Here is a 12035-nt window from a genome sequence, read left to right as displayed (position 1 = left end):
AGAAATATCAAACCCTTCCTGTTTAAGTCTTCTCTTTTCATGTGTTTTGCTTGGAAGGCCAGACTGGGCCTTAAATACAGAATAGATTCCCGCTCTGCAGAAGTCATGCTCGCATTCCAAATCAGATGACCGTGGATCAATGCTAGCCTCCCCCCAGAGATGTGGATTTAGCTAAGGACTGGGACAGCTCAGTGCTCTCCGGCGCACACCTGAAAGGCAGGCAGGCTGCTGCCGGCAGAGCCTCCAGGTCCTGCTTGCAGTGCTAAGCTTCCAGGCAAAAAAAAAAAACAAAAACAACAACATAAGATTTCCTTCCTGTTTACTGAACAGCACAACTCAGTTGTTATTTAGCAATCTCAGCGCAGCGCTGGCTCACGTTACCTGGTTATGGGTCTGCAGAGGAGCTGCTGAGCACTGCGCTGAGCCCGCCGGGTTTCGCTCCACGCCGGGCACCAGGAGCAGTGCTGACACTCCCTCCTTCACCTAACGAGATCCCCAGGCAGAGCTGAAGCCATGACCCAGATTTTGATGGCTCTTCAAGCTGTGTTTATGCCTTCTCAGCATGGCTGTGTTTACTCTTTTAAATTGCAGATAAACTGCAAATTAAAGAGAACCCTGGGCATTTTTTTTTTTTTTTTTTGGTTTAAGTGCCTTCAACTCTGCTTCGCTGACCTGCTTTTCTCTTTGCTGGCTTTGTTGCTGTTTCAGAAGCAAATTACAATCAAAATTAAGACTTGCTCAAATTGACGGCAAGCCCTGTCACATGCTTGGAGAAGCGATGCTAGCAGACCTGTGTTAATTTCATCTGGAAGGAGTGTGCACGCCTCATCCTGGCTGAGCACATGGAAGAAAAGCCCCAAAGCCTGAGCGCCCTCCACTGCAGAATTGATATTTCTCCCTGTGCAGATGCTTGCCCCCGACACTGTTGTGGGGAGCAGGCAAGGGCTCTCTGGAGCCTGCGAAGCCTTCTACACATTAAAAGAGCAAATAAATGGGTAACTATTAAAGTGTTGGGTTTTTGTTTGTTTGCTTTTCTTAAATAGCTCTCCCAGCACCTCACTCCATGCATTTCAGCACAGCTCCGAACTGCTGTTTATTTACGCTTACTAGAAAAGAGACAGGTTTGTAATGCTTTGATTTTTTAAATAAATATTTTGTATTTTATGCCTCACGTTGCAGACTTATTTCATGGCCTCATTCAGAGGCTGCAGTGCAGGTCGAAGGTATTTGCAAGAATACATTTTTGTAACCACACGTTTTCCAGACCAATTTCAGAAATACCTGTTGGCACTGGCTATCTGCAGACCCTCTCATCTGGCCACCAAGTGCCCCCGCCACATGTTCCAGAAGAGCCCGGTGGGGATCTGGCAGCCTCAGCAGGTCCCTCAGGTGTGGTGTGAAGCCACCTCCTTGTGGGCATGGGGAGCCATCCCCGAGCAGCGTGCACCTCTCGAACTCACAGCCAGACAGCAGAAGAGCAGCAAAGCCTTGTCCAGGGAGGGATGTGAGTTTTCCTTCATCTCTTCACTGAGAAGTTTGGAAACTGGTGCTGGTAATGAGGTGGGTATTACATTTCGCTTGTTTTGCAGAGGCTTGTGAAAGCCGGGCACTGCTTGGCGCGATGGTGCTGGCAGTGCTGGTTCCAGCATGCTCACGATGCTGCCTCTTGTTAAAGCCAGTGCTGCCCTGCTTGTGCAGCCTGAACACGGCCCTGCTGCTTTCAGCTGGGCTCTGGTCACTGCTCTGCAGAATAAAGTGCCTGCTTCTCTCAGCCACTTGCATCAGCAGCTGCTTCTGGCCATTGCTCATCTCCAAAATCCATCTGTAAAGCGACATGGTTGATTAAATGATAAAATCTAGCTTTTTTTCCAGTCACCCTGGTGTCACTACCAGACTGTTGTGATGGATGTGACCACGGTGCCCATTAAATCCCCCTCCCCTGCTGATCCCCACCAGTGCGTGTAGCCCCAGCACTGCTCCCCACCCCGCCCAGCTCCAGGCTGCTCCTCTCCTCCAGATGGCACAGACCAGGGCTGTGATGCCGAGCAGATGATCTTTAAAATGTATCTCATTCGATTTGCATCCTCAAAGGTCTGTGAGAAATGTAAATCTGTGTTTTGGAGAAAAACGAAAAGGTCACTTCTGCAGCAGCTCCTGTCTAAGCACATGTGACAAAAGGCAGGGAAATGGAGGGCTGGGTTCCCCATCGAGGTGTGGAAACACGTTTTCCCAAACTTTGGCAAGAAGGTCTGGCAGCACAAACCAGCACGAGCCGGCAGAGCCGCAGCGGTACGGCGAGCACAGACCCCAAAAGGCCCCACTGTTTTGGCTGTGGCCCCGAGTGTTGTTGCCTCCATGGCCAGGGAGGGAGAGCAGTGAAGGAGCTGCCAGCTGAATGCCTGGGGATGGTGGAGCGTTTAATTAAAACCGCAGCACGTGCACATCAGCTCACGCCGTGGGCTCTGAACGGGACAACAGGGGTAACTCGGCCTTCAGATCAGAGATGCCCGAGAGAAGTGATACTAGCAAGCCAGCTACCAACCGACAGCACTTGCAGATGCCCTAGAGGCAATACGGGATCCTGTATGTTCTTCTAAATTAGTTTCACAGAAATCCCCTTGGTGATGCCAATAGAGCAGACTGAGTAGCAGTAGATCATCCTTTATGGGCGCATAAATACGCCTTTCGCTCGCTGCCACATTTAGTGTCGGCAATGATTTCACGTACAGATGTAGATCAGCTCCCTTTTAATCACATCCTGCCACCTTCTTCTAGCCATTCAAATTTATAGCAACATTAATAGCTCAAAAATAATAGTGTTTACTGAATACGAGATTTCAGTAAATTAGGAGGAAGCAACAGTTCCTAACAAAGAGTCAAGAAACCAGCAAAGCTTGAATGAATGTAAGCTTTTTCACCCTGATTAACACTTCCTTGTCTATTGGCAGAAAGTTTCCCATGCAGCTGTAAAAAAACAATTCCATGGATTATGTCACATCGATTCCAAGCAAAACTCAAATCCAAAGAGAAAGCAGAAAAGCATTCCCTATGTTCTTACAGAAAATATCACTGCTTCAATTAGGTGCTACAGAAAATATCATTGCTTCAATTAGGTGCTACAGATGCTTGGAGTAAACATATTTTCCACTGGATTTCTTAGAACCATACCCACTTAATTCTCCAATATTCTTCTGCATGTTCATTTTTCATCCCAGCTTAATACCACGCCTCTGGGTGTTAGTGGTTAAGTGGATACCGCCAAGCAATGCAAGCCAAGAAAAGCTGGGATAAGAAGGGAAAATATGGTCTTTACATAGTAAATAAACTTTTCAGCCTTAATGTTATGGCTGCTGTCAGCATAACTCGGAGGGGGGAAAAAAATAATCCAGTGCTAGTTCATTTCTTGGACTATGCAAATGTCCAGTTCTCCAGTTTTCAATCTGCTCTCAAGCCAATGGAAATAACGCACATAGAACTGGGCATTCGGGCCTCCAATAAATCTCATCTCCGTGTGAATCACTGAGATTCAGACTGAAAACAAAACCAGATAAGACATTTCTGTATTTCAAGTAAATACATCTTTTTTTCCAATAAAAACTTGAGTTCTAGGGAATCTGAATGTACTGCTGAGGTAGCAAGCATGTAGCAGTAACGTAGGGATCGGCACCTCCAGCATCTCTTCCTGGCTGTGCCATGCTCCCCACGAGCACTGTCAGCAGTTGCTGCTGTGTGTGCCATTACCTGGGCAGTGGGAAAGGAGGGGAGGAAATCAGTGGGTTTGTAGATGCTACAAATGCAGCTTGCTTTAGAGCTGAAAAATGCTGGCATATGGTACACAACATCTGGGAGAACGTTAACGGCCAGATATAAAATTGGTTCTCTTTATTTCTCTTTATTGGGAAATATTTGGTTACAGTGTGCTGTAATAAGATCTATTTCCTAGGCTTGCCTCTTAAATTTAAACCTCAGAGCAACATTTATAAACATTACAACCTATCAGTTGTTACTACAGTGCAGGGCTGAATGCAGATCAGTCACTGTGTGCATAAATATGTCATACACAAGTGTGTCTGCAACACTTCCCCAAAGAAACCCCTAAGAATTTTTTTCTAAGGAGGCTGAGAAAGAAGAGATTACATTAGCATACCCCATGCAAACAAATGGTTTGACCTTGTAGCAGTAAACATAGGAACAGCTCCATTAATCACTTTAAAAATAATAATTATAAAGGTTCCCTGCATGGGGAAAGGAACCGAATCTTTGTGTTGCCGTTTGGCAGCACGAGGCACGTCGGGGAACACGAGCCGCGGCCAGCACCACAATAGCTCTGCACCCCTGCAGCTGCAGGCAGGAGGTGCCAGCGGGGCCGTGCAGGATGAGACCCCATCGGGTCTCGCCCAGGCTACCCCAGGTGGCTGCTCGGAAGCTGTCAGTACTGAGCTGGGGAGCAGGGCTGAGGGCAGCACCGGGCTCATTCCTACAAAGCCGTGCTCGCAGCAGTGCAGCACCTTGTCCTTTCCTGTAGTTAGTGCCGGTTTTGGAGTAGGTGGGGAAATCCAGGCTTCCCCTCGTGATGGCTCTGACAGCCACCACGGCTGTCCCCAACCCCGCAGGGATGCTGTGCCGTGCACATTTTGCTTTCCAGCAGCTAGGCAGGAAAAGCACAGATCCTCTCTGTTTAGGACAGCAGGACGGGTCTGCTCATGTATTGCAGGAGAAAACAGCAATCATGAAAGAAAAGCTGCTCAGCCTTGCAGTGGGATCCCTCCATGCAGCTTTCCAGAGCCTAAGGAAAATGAGCAACCCCATACAAGTCACTAAGCCAACAGCTAGGGTAGCAAGGATGAGCTACCAAGCCTACTGCGGTACCCCTGACAAGCCTGGCAAATATTCCCATCAGAGGCATGAGAGCACGGGACCTGGAGAGGTCCTTTTGGAGGCCAGATCCCTCCTTAACACCTCCCTTCTCCTCTGCCATTAATCCAGGCGAGGAGCTGAGGGCTGGAAAGCACAGCCTGCCTCACCCCCTCTCTGCTGGCAGCCTGGAGCCAGGTGCCAGGGGCTGGGTGCATGCAGGAAGGCCAGAATCAGGGCTGGCATTTATTACGAAGCACGTGGAAATCAAGTCGCTGCTCTGTATGTCTAATTTCATGCACCTGAGTTTGAAAGGGTTAATTCAGTATGTTATTATTTCCTTATTTGACTGCTGATTCACCAGTTCACTAAATGGGATATTAAAAATAACAACAATAATGCCAAAAGCAAGGGCAATGATTCATCTTGCACAAGAGGCCAACACGCTCGCTGGGGTGCGGACTCTGCCCGTGGAGCAGCACCTCGCGGATGACGGGTGTAGGATGTCTCGAGGCCAGGCGCTGGCAGCCCCGCAGCCTCCAGCGCCCAGCTGTCCTCACCCACCTCATGCCGCGGTGTCCTGAGGGTGGGTTCACAGACAGCAGCACGGATGGGATGCTCTCCCAGGAACTGGTGGCACCTTGGATCGGGGGCATCTTTCCATGAGCCCTTGTGCGAAGACGTCACAAATTCGTCAGCCAAGCACAAATTCCATGGAAGGGGATGTCTTCTACAAGTGCTCTATGAAGTAATACTGGAAAAAAGAGGAAAGAGCCACTCTCGGTCCCACCCTTGTTTTGGTTCATAATGAAAAGTGTATTTCTGCCTGCACGTTACTGGCCTGGCTTGGTGTCTCGTCCCTGTCACCTCGTAACAGAGCGGCTCCCTCTGCAGCTCGCTCTCCTGCTCCCGGCCAGCTCGGGGACGTGGCTGATGAGTCCCAGCAGCGGCTCCGAGCGATGCCAGCAGCCAGCCCTGGCAGTGCCACCTGCAGCCCCCAGCCCTGCGCGGGGGCCACCCCGGGGTGCTCCCCCTCCGGAGGGTGCTGTGATCCACAAGAGGCTGAGCGAGATTTTACCTCCCAGCCCCAGGACAGAACACGTCTCTCTGCTGAGGTCTGGTGTTCTCCAGAAGCTTTCTATCACCTTCAGCCAACTAAAATTGAGGGGAACAGAGAAAAGAGCCCAGATTTACTTTTGCTAACATTAGCAGGGTCTGCAAGAAATGCAGAGGCTGATGGGATAGAAGAAGAGTTATTTTAACAGCAAAAACATGTTTTCTTTGGCCTACATGCAGCCAAGAACTTTCCAGGTGCTCAGCCTTAAACGAGCATATAGATCTAGAAAGACATCAATTATTTAACAGGCACAAAAGGAGGCCCGAGGAAATGATTCCTCCTTCCTCCTATTCAGCGTGAAAGCGTGGCCTTCCCTGCCTGCTGCACCTCAGGAGGATTTTTCATCTGCTCTGAAAGACTTATTTTCCCCTTCGCTTCCTTCCTGCTGAATACCTCGGTGTCACACAAAGCCTTGTTGGTGCTCCCTCCGCAGGAGCGCAGCGCTGGGTGGGCACCCTCGGGAACCGGCTGCTCTCACCTCGAGGATGGGGGACGGGTGCTCAGGGACGGACGTACCGAGCACCTCGCTGTGCTGCAGCACCCATCCGCAACGGCAGGCTCGTCTTTGTTCCTGCTACGGCACCCAGACCCCGGGCTCCACCGCGCTGCCAGACCTGGGACCACCGCCTGCCCCCCCTTGCCCCCCTGGCCCCGCTGCGTCCCCCAGTTAGAAACACAAGCAATTCATCTCCTGCCTAAATGTACAGCAAATGCTTCCTCTTAGGGCAGATGAGCTGCTTGGATGGATTGCCCTGGGAAATTAAGAGCTGTAACTATTTCCAGAAGCCGACACAGGCTGCTCCGGGGGCAGATGACTCAGTGCAGTCATTCTGGAAGCGGTTTTTCTCAGCGGCGGACACCAGGGTCCCCAAAAGCACCTTTCACTGCACAGCATCTGGGGTTTCCTGCTGGTGGGGATAAATGCAGCTGGGAAGGAGCGGGGGAGCTAATGCTTACAGCAGAGCAAGAAGCCAAAAAGCAATTCCTGCATCACCACAAAGAAACACGATTAACAGCCTTACCCTGGGTGGCAGATTAAGTTAACGAGCCCACGCCTGTTGTGCCAAGTGGCTTGTCATGCCAAAGGTCCCTCGCCAACGAGGAAGCCAGTAATGGACCTGGTAGAAGGGCTTTCTCCAAACACGAGCTTTCTGCACCTTGAAGAAACGGGCAGGTGGATGATGTCCTTCGTGTCCAGACAGCGTGTGCCTTGCTTGTCCTTGTGCCCCGTGGTGTCTCTGCCAGAGCTGGGGACGGCGCTTGCTCGTATGGCCCGCAGTGAGCATGGCTCTGGGATGAGCTTCATGCTTCTCAGCTTAATGCACCTGAGAGTTTCCAGAGCTCGAGCATGCTTGTAGCCCAGGTAGAGGTCAGGTAAGGCTGCGGAGCAGCCTGAAGCCAGCAGGAAATCCTCACATCACTTTCTGCAGAGGGCAGAGCCATCGTTTGACACTGGGAAAGGAACAGAAAGTGCGTAGCCATCTGCATGCACGCCTGTGCGTTTGACAATTAATGCAGGCTGGGAAGGGGTGCTGCCCAGCTGCCATGGCCTCTGACGGAGGCTGGTCTCACCACCTCTCTCAGCCTCTTCACCTCACAAGCTTCTCCCTGTCCCTCGCTTTTTCCCCAACCCCCAAGCGAATCCTAGCCCTAATCTGGTATTTCTGCTTCCACACGCCACGTGTTTCACTCTGCCAAGCACGTCCCTGCCCTGTCTCCTGTCTCTCTGCAGCACGGAGCTGCTCCACCTCCACGTGATACCTCCCATAACAGAGCCCACCCCAGGCGAGCATCGTGCTCTCCCCCCAGACAGCAAAACCCGGTCGGTGTGGGCATCTGCCCAGCTTGTGCCATCACCACCGTCAGCCTCACCGTGTGCATTTTCCAACTATCACGTTTAATGCTGGCTGCTTTTTTTCACAGCTGATTGTACGAGTTGGGATTACTTTAACCCAGTTAATTAACAAAGAAAAAAGGAAAAGGCAATTTATCACAAATGATCCAGATGAGTCTTTTCTTACGCTCATTTTTTTTAAGGCCATGTTGAGCAATATTTTCTCCACACTTAACTAGGGTGGAAACAATGTAGATTTGAGAAGGATCCCTTACATCAGGCTAAGACTTACTGCAAAAGACAGGCTTTGGGAAAGAAAGGAGCTAAAGTAGGGCAAAATGAAACAGGCAAAAGGGACATATGTTCCTCATCTACCACATAATTTTATAAGATGTTCTGAGTGAAATGAGCTTTAAGAGCTGGCTGCAACTACTCTTCCTAAGGAAGTTTCAAAAGAAACAGTAGGGCTTCAGCTTTGTGTTAATCCTCCGTACAGAAACTTCTTTTATTTGCCATGCCAATGGGTATTTGAACTCAGTACGTGGTATTTATTCAAGCCTCCAAGTACGGCTGGAGTGGGGCGATGCTTGGAGCCTTCTGTGTGCCCACTGGACCAAGTCTGCTTTATCTGTTATGACCCAGGTGTGTGATTCCTGCTAAGGCAAAATAATCCAACTTTATCCTGTTATACAGCTCCGCTGAGCCACGGGGAACATCCTCCACAGTCAGTTTGGAATACCTCAGCACTGCACGCCGTGAGAGAATCCTCGCAACACCCCCAGCCAGCAGAAACACAGCCAAGAAGAAGGAAAGGAAAGCGATGACGTGTCAGCTCACACTCCCAGCATCGGACAGAAAAGCTCAGTCTTTACCTACCACCCAGCAGCAGACCTGTGACATGGAGAAGGAGGTGGGATGCCTTCCAAGCAAGTCAGCGAAATTGTGTATCCCACACTTCCAGCGCGAGGTTTCCCACCTGCCTCTCACGTCCCACGTGCCCCTTTCTCCTGACCATGCAGCACCACGATGATGCTTCCAGCCTCCACTCGGGGCTGCAGCCAGCAGAGACCATTTTCGTGGGGTGCACAGAGGTGCTGGTTAAATACAGCTTGTTGCTGTTGTACTCTGCAAGGTGGAAATACACCGCACAGGGCGAACCTAGAGCTGTTGCTGTGGTCCTCAGCCAATGCACTGACCTGCTACATCCTTTAAAGGCACTTACTCTCTCTTCATTTAAAACAGCAGTGCTTTCTTTAAGGCAGAGCTGATGACAGAGGAACAATCTGCCCCAGCCATTTCTATCACGGTCCTCACAAAATATTTTGGCTCAACCTTTGACTGTCTCTAGGGTCCCCGTGCATCTATTCGATCAAGCTGGCCTTGCCAGACCTTAAGGTGGGCCATGGGTGACAGTTCAGGAACCACTCTTTTCTTCCATTCGAAGCTCCATCTGGCTTTGTTCTAAACCGGAACACAAAAGGTCATGTTATCACAACATTTCTTGAAGCATGAGAGTTCAGAGTATTCCTGGCTCAAATATTTCTCCTGGGGAATCACCGACAGGAACCTGCTCAGATGAGCTCGGCGGCCTCCTGCCTCTCACTGCATGTGTGACGAGCCCCTACGCCCAGCACCTACCCCGCAGCAGGCTGTAATCACAGGATAACGCTGAGCTACTGCGGTTTAGCCAGAGCACTGGCACCAGGCCACCGTTGTAACAGCACACAAGTATCAGCATTTCATCGACATTTCCCAGAGGAAACGCCTCGTTCTGATTTCCTTGATGGAGAATTGAATTTCCTTTCTCCTCCAAGTCAAGATTTTTTTATTTTTTTATTTTTAAGAAAGACTTTTTTTTTTTTTGCTGAAATCACATCTTTGTCTGAGGAAATAGTGAGGGTGAACTCCCAAAAAGCTCTGCTTAAGCAACTTTTCTGTGCAGCTTCTGCCACCAAGAAATACCACCCTTCCCAGCCTGATAAACTGTACCGTGTTGCCTTACTGCTAAGGCTTGACTAAAGTCAAGCTTTAAATGAGAAAAAGCAGGGAAATGTTATACAGGCACATGGGTGCTTTGCTGTAACCAAGGAAGGTTCATGATCACAACTGGGACATGAAACATACACATTTTCAGAATATGTGCTAGAATTTGTTAGCAAAAAATACTGACTTCTGTATATTCAGATCAGCCACGTGATACAGGGTGCTTTCAGGCTGCGAAAGAGTGAGTTCAGTGTCAGCTATTAGCCTGAAATGAAAGCAAAAGTGCTATAGAAGGTCTCGTTTCTCTAGGTTAAGTGGTGACTTAAGCAGAAACACCTACCACATTTGCAAGCAGATCTTTCAGAAGGATGGAAAGCAAAGGGAAGGATGGAAGAATAAGCATGGTGCTTATTCAGGTAGTACAGATGGCCCTTTTAATACACTATCATCTTTGTAAGAAAGACCTAGTTGAGAGGCTGCTTAAACAACAGCAGTTTAGGAAACAAGCCTCAATGGTTGAGAATTACGTAGATGGCTTCCAGAGATCAAGGATGGATGCTGAGTCCTGGATATTTTGGCCACAGAAGCGTTCTCCCCAGTAACTTCTCAGGAAAGCCAGGGCCTGTGGACACCTATCAATCTGTTTTGTTCCACTACAAGCGCTGCGCCACCAAGTGCATGGACAGTCACCCAGAGCACGATATGTATTTTCACAGAAGGGTGATTTCAGACAAAGTTAAAGGGAACAACATAATAAATACCTCCTTTGGAGCACGCTGCAGCAACGCCACAAAGACTGGAAGCTCAGTTTTCATCAGGAGCAAGATCTTTGACATCTCAAAGGGTAGCATGGCAGAAAGCATGAGCTGCTAGCAATATATGGTGAGAGCCGCACTGGGGCAGCCAGGGCAGCGCACCAAGCCCGCTCCACCGCACGCTCCGGGACTCTGCCTCTACCTTCCCTGAAAAGTGGAGGTACAGAACATTGCTTTTGCAATATGTTATTTATTAAAAAGTCTTCTATAGCATGTACAGTTTACCATCTTCTTTTGTGGCCTAAAAAACATTTCAAATGACTATTTCCTCAAAAATCAAACAAAAATTTGTATCGAGCTAGAGCTGGAAAATGATGACAGACTTCAGCGGGATTAAGCAATTTCTCCCAGCATTTTTGTGGGCTTAACTAAACCCAGAGATTACAAGGAGAAAGGAAAGAACCACCCCCAGATTTTCCACTTAAAAAAATATATATATGAAGAAACATCCTGAAAGTAGTACAGAAGGTAAACAGACTAGTTAAACATGACGTACCTTAGCCCTGACCTCCCGGTCAGCAACTTTTTGTTACTCCCATTCAAATCAGTTCCTGATATGGGTTTCTTCTCACCCAGCAGCTCCAGCTGTTTCTGCAAGTTTCTACTTTCAGAGCTTGCGAAAGAAAGCACACGGAAAGCAAAGTACAGCTACAGGCTGGCTCCACAGCCACCATGAGACCGACCGAAACAGCAAAACATCTCCAGCGCTATGCTGGCAGCAGCTCTTCATTGCTGAGCATGGCACAGCGTGGTCCCTGGGGAGCTCACCGCCCCTCACCAGGCTCAGGGATCTGCCCATCAGTCACCCTGCCAGGGGAAAGAGGGGGCAGCAAGTGTCACCCGTAAGCAGGCTGCTTCTCCAACGCACTTCGGGGAAGCTGCAGTCAGTGAGTCAGCCCCAGTCAGGGGGGAAAAATGCAGGCATAGGTCTGAAGATGTCAGACGGACCGATTGCAGCAGCTCCCTAATGGGAACCTCAGATTACAGCAACCCACCTGCTGCTCCAGGAGCTCTGCACAGCCCCGCATACGGCGGAGGGGGTTATTCTGAATGCACAACATGTACGACCTCTAAGAGAATAAACCTGAATGATGTTGGATGATTTTGTTAAGTTAGGAGAAAAACGTTGCCTGACACAGAAAACCATGTAAAATAAGATATAAAGTCTGCCAGGATGGATTTAGCTATGTTTACAGAGTGCCCCTCAGTGATGTAGGTACTGTCCAAAAGAGTTAAACAAGACATTTGATCACTAGAGGGAGAACCAGAGATCAGCTGAAGTTCACAAGGCAGGTTGTGTATTTTCACATGGAGGACTAGGGCTATGGTTTTAACGGTACGCATGCCTTGTATGCACATAGGGATTTATATATATATTACAATATAAATTACTATTGTGTGCACATGTGCATAAAAATGATCTGCTAAGTTC

General features: G+C 49.2%; 1 long non-coding RNA gene across 1 annotated transcript; it reads right to left on the bottom strand.

Moving 5' to 3' along the window:
- Positions 1–2733: 2733 nt before the first annotated feature.
- LOC118171479 lies at positions 2734–11387 on the bottom strand. Its single transcript, XR_004753232.1, has 3 exons — positions 11100–11387; positions 5419–5608; positions 2734–3531 (listed from the first exon to the last, which is right to left on the bottom strand). It is a non-coding gene; the product is annotated as an uncharacterized LOC118171479 (long non-coding RNA).
- Positions 11388–12035: the final 648 nt, after the last annotated feature.

Source organism: Oxyura jamaicensis, chromosome 9 (assembly GCF_011077185.1).
Source record: "Oxyura jamaicensis isolate SHBP4307 breed ruddy duck chromosome 9, BPBGC_Ojam_1.0, whole genome shotgun sequence".
NCBI classification, from domain to species: Eukaryota; Metazoa; Chordata; class Aves; order Anseriformes; family Anatidae; genus Oxyura; species Oxyura jamaicensis.
This window is presented reverse-complemented; position numbering and strand designations above follow the sequence as displayed.